This window comes from Halichoerus grypus, chromosome 2 (genome assembly GCF_964656455.1).
Source record: "Halichoerus grypus chromosome 2, mHalGry1.hap1.1, whole genome shotgun sequence".
Lineage (NCBI taxonomy): Eukaryota > Metazoa > Chordata > Mammalia > Carnivora > Phocidae > Halichoerus > Halichoerus grypus.
The window spans coordinates 98,068,865-98,074,806 of NC_135713.1; the positions used below are offsets into that span (position 1 = coordinate 98,068,865).

Consider the following 5,942-nt stretch of genomic DNA (forward strand, 5'->3'; position numbering starts at 1 on the left):
CAAAATATATAATACAAAGATATATGTATACAATTTAAGGTCATATTTCAACATTAGAGAGGTGTACTATAATTGGAAATAACTATTTGGTCTTTGTCCCAGTTTTCTGGGCCATAGCTCCTAAAACCCTTGAAGTGGTAGGAGTGTCTTTTGTATGCTAATGAGATGACTCGTGTGCTGGGGACCACTAGAAAAGCTTCAGGATGGGGCAGATTGCCAAAAGACCAAGGCATGATTAGAAGGTTGAGGACTGGAACTTTCAGTTCCACCCCTAAATTTCCAGGGAGTGGAGAGGGCCTAGAAATTGAGTTCAATCACCATTGGCCAATAATTTAATCAGTAATGCCTAAGTAATGAAACCTACATAACAGAGCTGGAGAGCTTCCAGGTTGGTGATTGTATCAAGGTGCTGGGAGGGTAACACAGCCAAAAGAGGGCTTACACATTACAAAAATACCCCTTTCTTCATGTTAGGCCCTATGCATCTCTTTGGGGGTTCTTGAGTATCTTTATAATATACTGGCAAACATGTATTTTCCCGAGTTCTGTGAGCCACTCCAAGATACTAAACCTGAGGAAGGGTCATGGGAATCCCCAATTTATAGCCAGTTGGTAAGGGTGGCCTAGGATTTGGGATTGCCATCTGAAGTGGGGACAGTCTTATGGGACTGTGCTCCTTTCACTGGTGGTGGGATCTAATGCCAACTCCAGGTAGATAGTGTGTTCATTGAATTGAATTATTAAACACCTAGTTGGTATCTGGAGAGTTGGTTGTTGGAAAAAAACCACTGAAGTGTGTACCTTTGTGGGGAGGAAAATGGGAATGAAGATCAGGGAAGAAGGAAAAAGGAGAGGGCCTTGCATGGACTGAAAGTAACAGTGTGCTAATGATGGCTAATGTTTATATAACTGTTCTCTCTGAGTATAAATTAAAAATAGGTAAAAAAATTAAATTGGTAATTAGGTAATAAAATTAAATTGTAAATATTCTGCAAAGCATTAAAGTACTCTGCAATGAAGCAAAGCATATAGAAGATGGTACTTTTAAAAGAAAAGAAAAATACGAATGTGTTTGTTATTTTTGCAAAAAAGTCAACACTGGAATAAGAAATCAGAGACTTAGAACAGAAACACCTATACGGTGTGAAATAAAATGGAGAAGTAGAGGCGAGAGGAATGGAAGCAAGACTTCTCAGAGTATACCTTTTCAGTTAGTTTTGACTTTTGAACCTTCTGTATATTGGAAAATGTCATCAGAGTAAAAAGAAAAAAGCGAACCCTAAAATTGAAAACAAAAGAACCTACCTATATCAAAATGTGAAAATAGCCGTATAGAGAAAAGACCTATTTCAAATTATTTTTGAACACCTATGCAGACTGTCCAATCTTAATGGAATATATTTAAAGGAAAAAAGAACTGGAAAAAATGTAAACCTCATGCATTGTTAGTTGTAACATTGGTATTGTAAATTAGAAAATATTTCCTATATATTATAGGATAAAGCAGTGAGTAAATAATGCCTATAGAAGCTGAGAATTTTGGTTAAGAAAAAAGATACAATATTATTATTTAATGTTATAGTTAGTACTTTTTTCTTTCTGTTTAAGAAATTTGTATTCAGCCCATGAAGATATTCTCCGTTGTTTATTACAGTTTTAACTTTCACATTTAACTCTGTGATCCACCTCTAATTTTTGGCTGTGATGTCAGGCAGAGGTCAAAGTGTTTTTGTTTTTGTTTGGTTTTGTTTTTGTTCTTTCTCACATGGATTCTAGAAAGACTCTTGATAAAAGAACAGAAAGAAAAGTTTTGAAATGGACTCTGACCTTAGCTCAGCAAGAACATGTGGTTGAGGTCACTCTGCAAAAAGATGTTTTAATGTAAGTTAGAAATATAAAGTAGATCATTACATCTACAAGGTTCTACTAAAATTCATAAAGTATGTAAGTGGTAGGTGGGGCATCCATAATTTCCCAGATCCTCTATTGTTGAAGGGTTTTATTTTCATTCATTTGCAAAAATAACATCTTTTTATATTTTTATTATTTTTTTAAGATTTTATTTTTAAGTAATCTCTACACCCAACGTGGAGCTTGAACTTACAACCCTGAGATCGAGAGTTGCATGCTCTACTGACGGAGCCACCCAGGCACCCCAAAATAACATCTCGCTCTTTTTTTTTAAGATGTTATTTATTTATTGGAGAGACAGAGAGAGAGAGCTAGAGAGAGAGAGAGCATGAGTCGGGGAGGAGGGGCAGAAGGAGAGGGAAAAGCAGACTCCCCGATGAGCAGGGAGACTCAGGGCTCGATCCCAGGACCCGAAGGCAGGTGCTTAACTGGCTCAGCCACCCAGGCGCCCTGCAAAATAACATCTTTAAATCAAAATCTAAACTTAGCACCAAGGTCTAGGCTCTAGCATCTGCTTTCCTAATTAGTCTTTATTGAGGAGTACCTTTGGAATAATACCTTTTTTTTTTTTTTTTGCCTCAACCTCTTTGTATCTCAGGGTTGTTGTTGTTTTTTTTTTTTAGTTATTTTATTGTTATTTTTTTATTTGAGTGTAGTTGACACGCAATGTTACATTAGTTTCAGGTATACAGCTTAGTGATTTGACAAGTTTGTACACTATGCTATGTTTACCACAAGTGTAGCCACCCTCCGTCCCGTTACATCACTATTACAGTATCATTAACTATATTCCTTATGCTCTGCCTTTTATTCCCCTGACTTACTCATTCCAGACCTGAAGGCCTGTATCTCTCTCTCCCCTTCACCCATTTTGCCCAACCCCCCCACCCACCTTGCCCTCTGACAGTCATCATTTTGTTCTCTGTATTTATAGTTCTGATTCTGTTTTTTTTAATTTATTTGTTTATTCATTTTTTTTAAGATTTTATTTTTATTTATGAGAGAGAGCAGGGGGAGGAGCAGAGGGAGAGGGACAAGCAGACTCTGCTGAGCGGGAGCCTCACATGGGGCTCAATTTCATGACCTTGAGATCATGACCTGAGCCAAAACCGAGTTGGATGCCCATCTGACTGAACCACCCAGGTGCCCCTGTTTATTCACTTTCTTAAAGATTCCATTTATGAAGGAAATCACATGGTATTTGTATTTTTACTTACTTCACTTTGTATCATATCCTCTAGATCCATCCATGTTGTCTCAAATGGCACAATTTCATCTTTTTTATGGCTGTGTAATATTCCATTATGTATATGTGGTGTGCATATATATATGCGCCACATTTTCCTTATCCATTTGTCTATTAATGGACACTTAGGTTAATTCCATGTCTTGGCTATTATAAATTATACTACAATAAACATAGGGGTGCATATATCTTTTCAGGTCAGTGTTTTTGTTTTCCCTGGATAAATACCCAATAGTGGAATTATTGGATCATATGGTAGTTCTATTTTTAATTTTTTGAGGAACCTCCATACTCTTTTCCACAGTGGCTGCACCAGTTTGCACTCTGACCAGCAGTGCACAAGGATCCTTTTTCTCCACATCCTCACCAACACTTGTTCTTGTCTTTTTGATTTTTGCCGTCTGACGGTATGAAGTGATATTGTGATTTTGATTTGCATTTCCCTGATGATGAGTGATGTTCCCATCTTTTCATGTGTCTGTTGGCCATCTGTATGTCTTCTTTGGGAAAGTGTCTACTCAGGTCCTCTGCCCATTTTTTAATTGGATTGTTTGTTTTTTTGATGTTCACTTGTATAAGTTCTTTATTTTGGATATGTTAACCCTTTATAGGGTATGTTATTTGCAGATATCTTCTCCCATTCAGTATAGGTTGTCTTTTTGTTTTATTGATGATTTCCCTTGCAGTGTGAAAGTTTGTGTGTGTGTGTGTGTGTGTAGTCCCAATAGTTTATTTTTGCTTTTGTTTCCCTTGCCTCAGGAGACATATCTAGAAAAATGTTGACATGGCTGATGTCAGAGAAATTACTGCCTGTGTTTTCTTCTAAGATTTTTTATAGTTTCAAGTCTCATGATTAGGTCTTTAATCTGTTTTGAGCTTGATTTTGGGTATGGTATTAGAAAGTAGACCAGTTTCATTCTTTTACATATGGCTGTCCAGTTTTTCCAGCACCATTTATTAAAAACACTGTTTTTCCCCATTGTATATTCTTGCCTCCTTTATCATAGATTGGACCATATAATTGTAGGTTTATTTCTGGGGTCTCTATTCTGTTCCAATAGTATATATTTTTTGCTATAAAATACAAAGCAGGTGGTAAAGAGTAATATTTCTCAGTCTCCTGTAGTTTTACAGAATTGAAAATTTAAATGTTACCCTCCCTCATTATTTTCTTTTAGTATACAGTCTATTTTGAGCTCAGATCTGCTGAACACATGAAGAGAATGACATTTGCATTAAATGTTAAATTATAACTGTTATTTGTTCCTTTAAGTATTGCAGCTAATTTTTAGATGTTGTCCTTCACTCCTCATTCAAACAAATGAGGAGTAGGTGGTTGTATATATTGATTGTACTGACTAAAACAGAACCATGGCTTCATATTTCCATTAGAAATATGAAGGCGCCTGGGTAGCTCAGTCGGTTGAACGGCCGATTCTTGATTTCAGCTCAGGTCATGATCTTGGGGTCCTGGGATGGAGCCCCGCGTCAGCTCTGTGCTCATTAGGGAGTCTGCTTCTGGATTCTCTCTCTCTCTGCCTCTTCCCCTGCTTGCTCTCTCTCTCTTTCTCTAAAATAAGTAAATAAATCTTTAAAAAAAAAAAAAGCCTTTTCATACACACTATAAAGACAGAATTGAGTGTTCACTTTGTCAGTACTTACATTAAAATTGGAACAATACATCCCTCACAACCCCGGTGCAGCAGCTCTTTCTGCCCATGGGTCCTGTCCCCGTGCTTTAATAAACCACCATTCTGCACCAAAAAAAAAAAAAAAATTGGAACAATACAGAGAAGATTAGCATGGCCCCTGCATAAGGATGACAGGCAAATTTGTGAAGTGTTCCATATTAAAAAAAAAAAAAATTTAAGACTGAATTGGAAAACTTTACAAACTATGGCAAATTATTCCAGTTTTATTTCTACTTTATTTAGTTCTTGGACAAATAGATTACCCACTCTGAACCTGTTCACTCACCTGTAAAAGTCCTCAAACTTTATTGTGAGTCACCATCCCCTAGAGAGTTAAAAAAAAAAAAATGCAAATAGAGTCCCAGGCTCACTGAAGTAGGCTGGGGCAGGGGCGTAGGCTTCTATTTTTATCGTTTTCCCAGAAATTTGACAACTGTTGTTTTAGTATGCTTCTCTGGATTGATGGATCATTCATAACATTTTATTCATTTATGCATGTATATAGAAATAAACATATACTAACTAGGAATTGTCAGACAGTGCTGAGATCATGGAGATGGCAGACCCAGCCCTGCCCTAAAATAGTTCTCCGTTTAGTGAAGAGGCAGACAAACTGTTTTTTTTTTTTTTAATATTTTATTTATTTATTTGACAGAGAGAGAGAACAAGCAGGGGGAGCAGCAGAGGGAGAGGGAGAAGCAGGCTCTCTGCCATGCAGGGAGCCCGATGTGGGGCTCGATCCCAGAACTCTGGGACCATGACCCGAGCCGAAGGCAGATGCTCAACTGACTGAGCCACCCAGGTGTCCCCCAAAGCCATTCTTGATGGACTTGTCTATTCATTAAGTCAGTGTAGAGTTCTGAAATGGATGAGGTTGATCCCTTTAAGGGCCTTCAGCCCCATTTAGCTGATAGCTATAGCTTAGGTTTGAACCAAATGTCTAGTTTAGGAATATAAAGCATGACAATTCTACAGACTATTAGTTAGGTAATATTCCATGCAAAAATTTTATAAGCAATTTGGAATATAACAAAATTACTGCTCTCTGATAATAGGTACCAAAAATATGTACCAATAAAAATCAAAATAAAAAG

The 5,942-nt window shown here is 37.1% G+C and overlaps 1 non-coding gene across 1 annotated transcript; it reads left to right on the forward strand.

Moving 5' to 3' along the window:
* The first annotated feature begins 4,909 nt into the window (after nucleotides 1-4,909).
* On the forward strand, nucleotides 4,910-5,011 carry LOC118531611 (U6 spliceosomal RNA). The gene has a single exon (XR_004915288.1). It is a non-coding gene; the product is annotated as a U6 spliceosomal RNA (small nuclear RNA).
* Nucleotides 5,012-5,942: the final 931 nt, after the last annotated feature.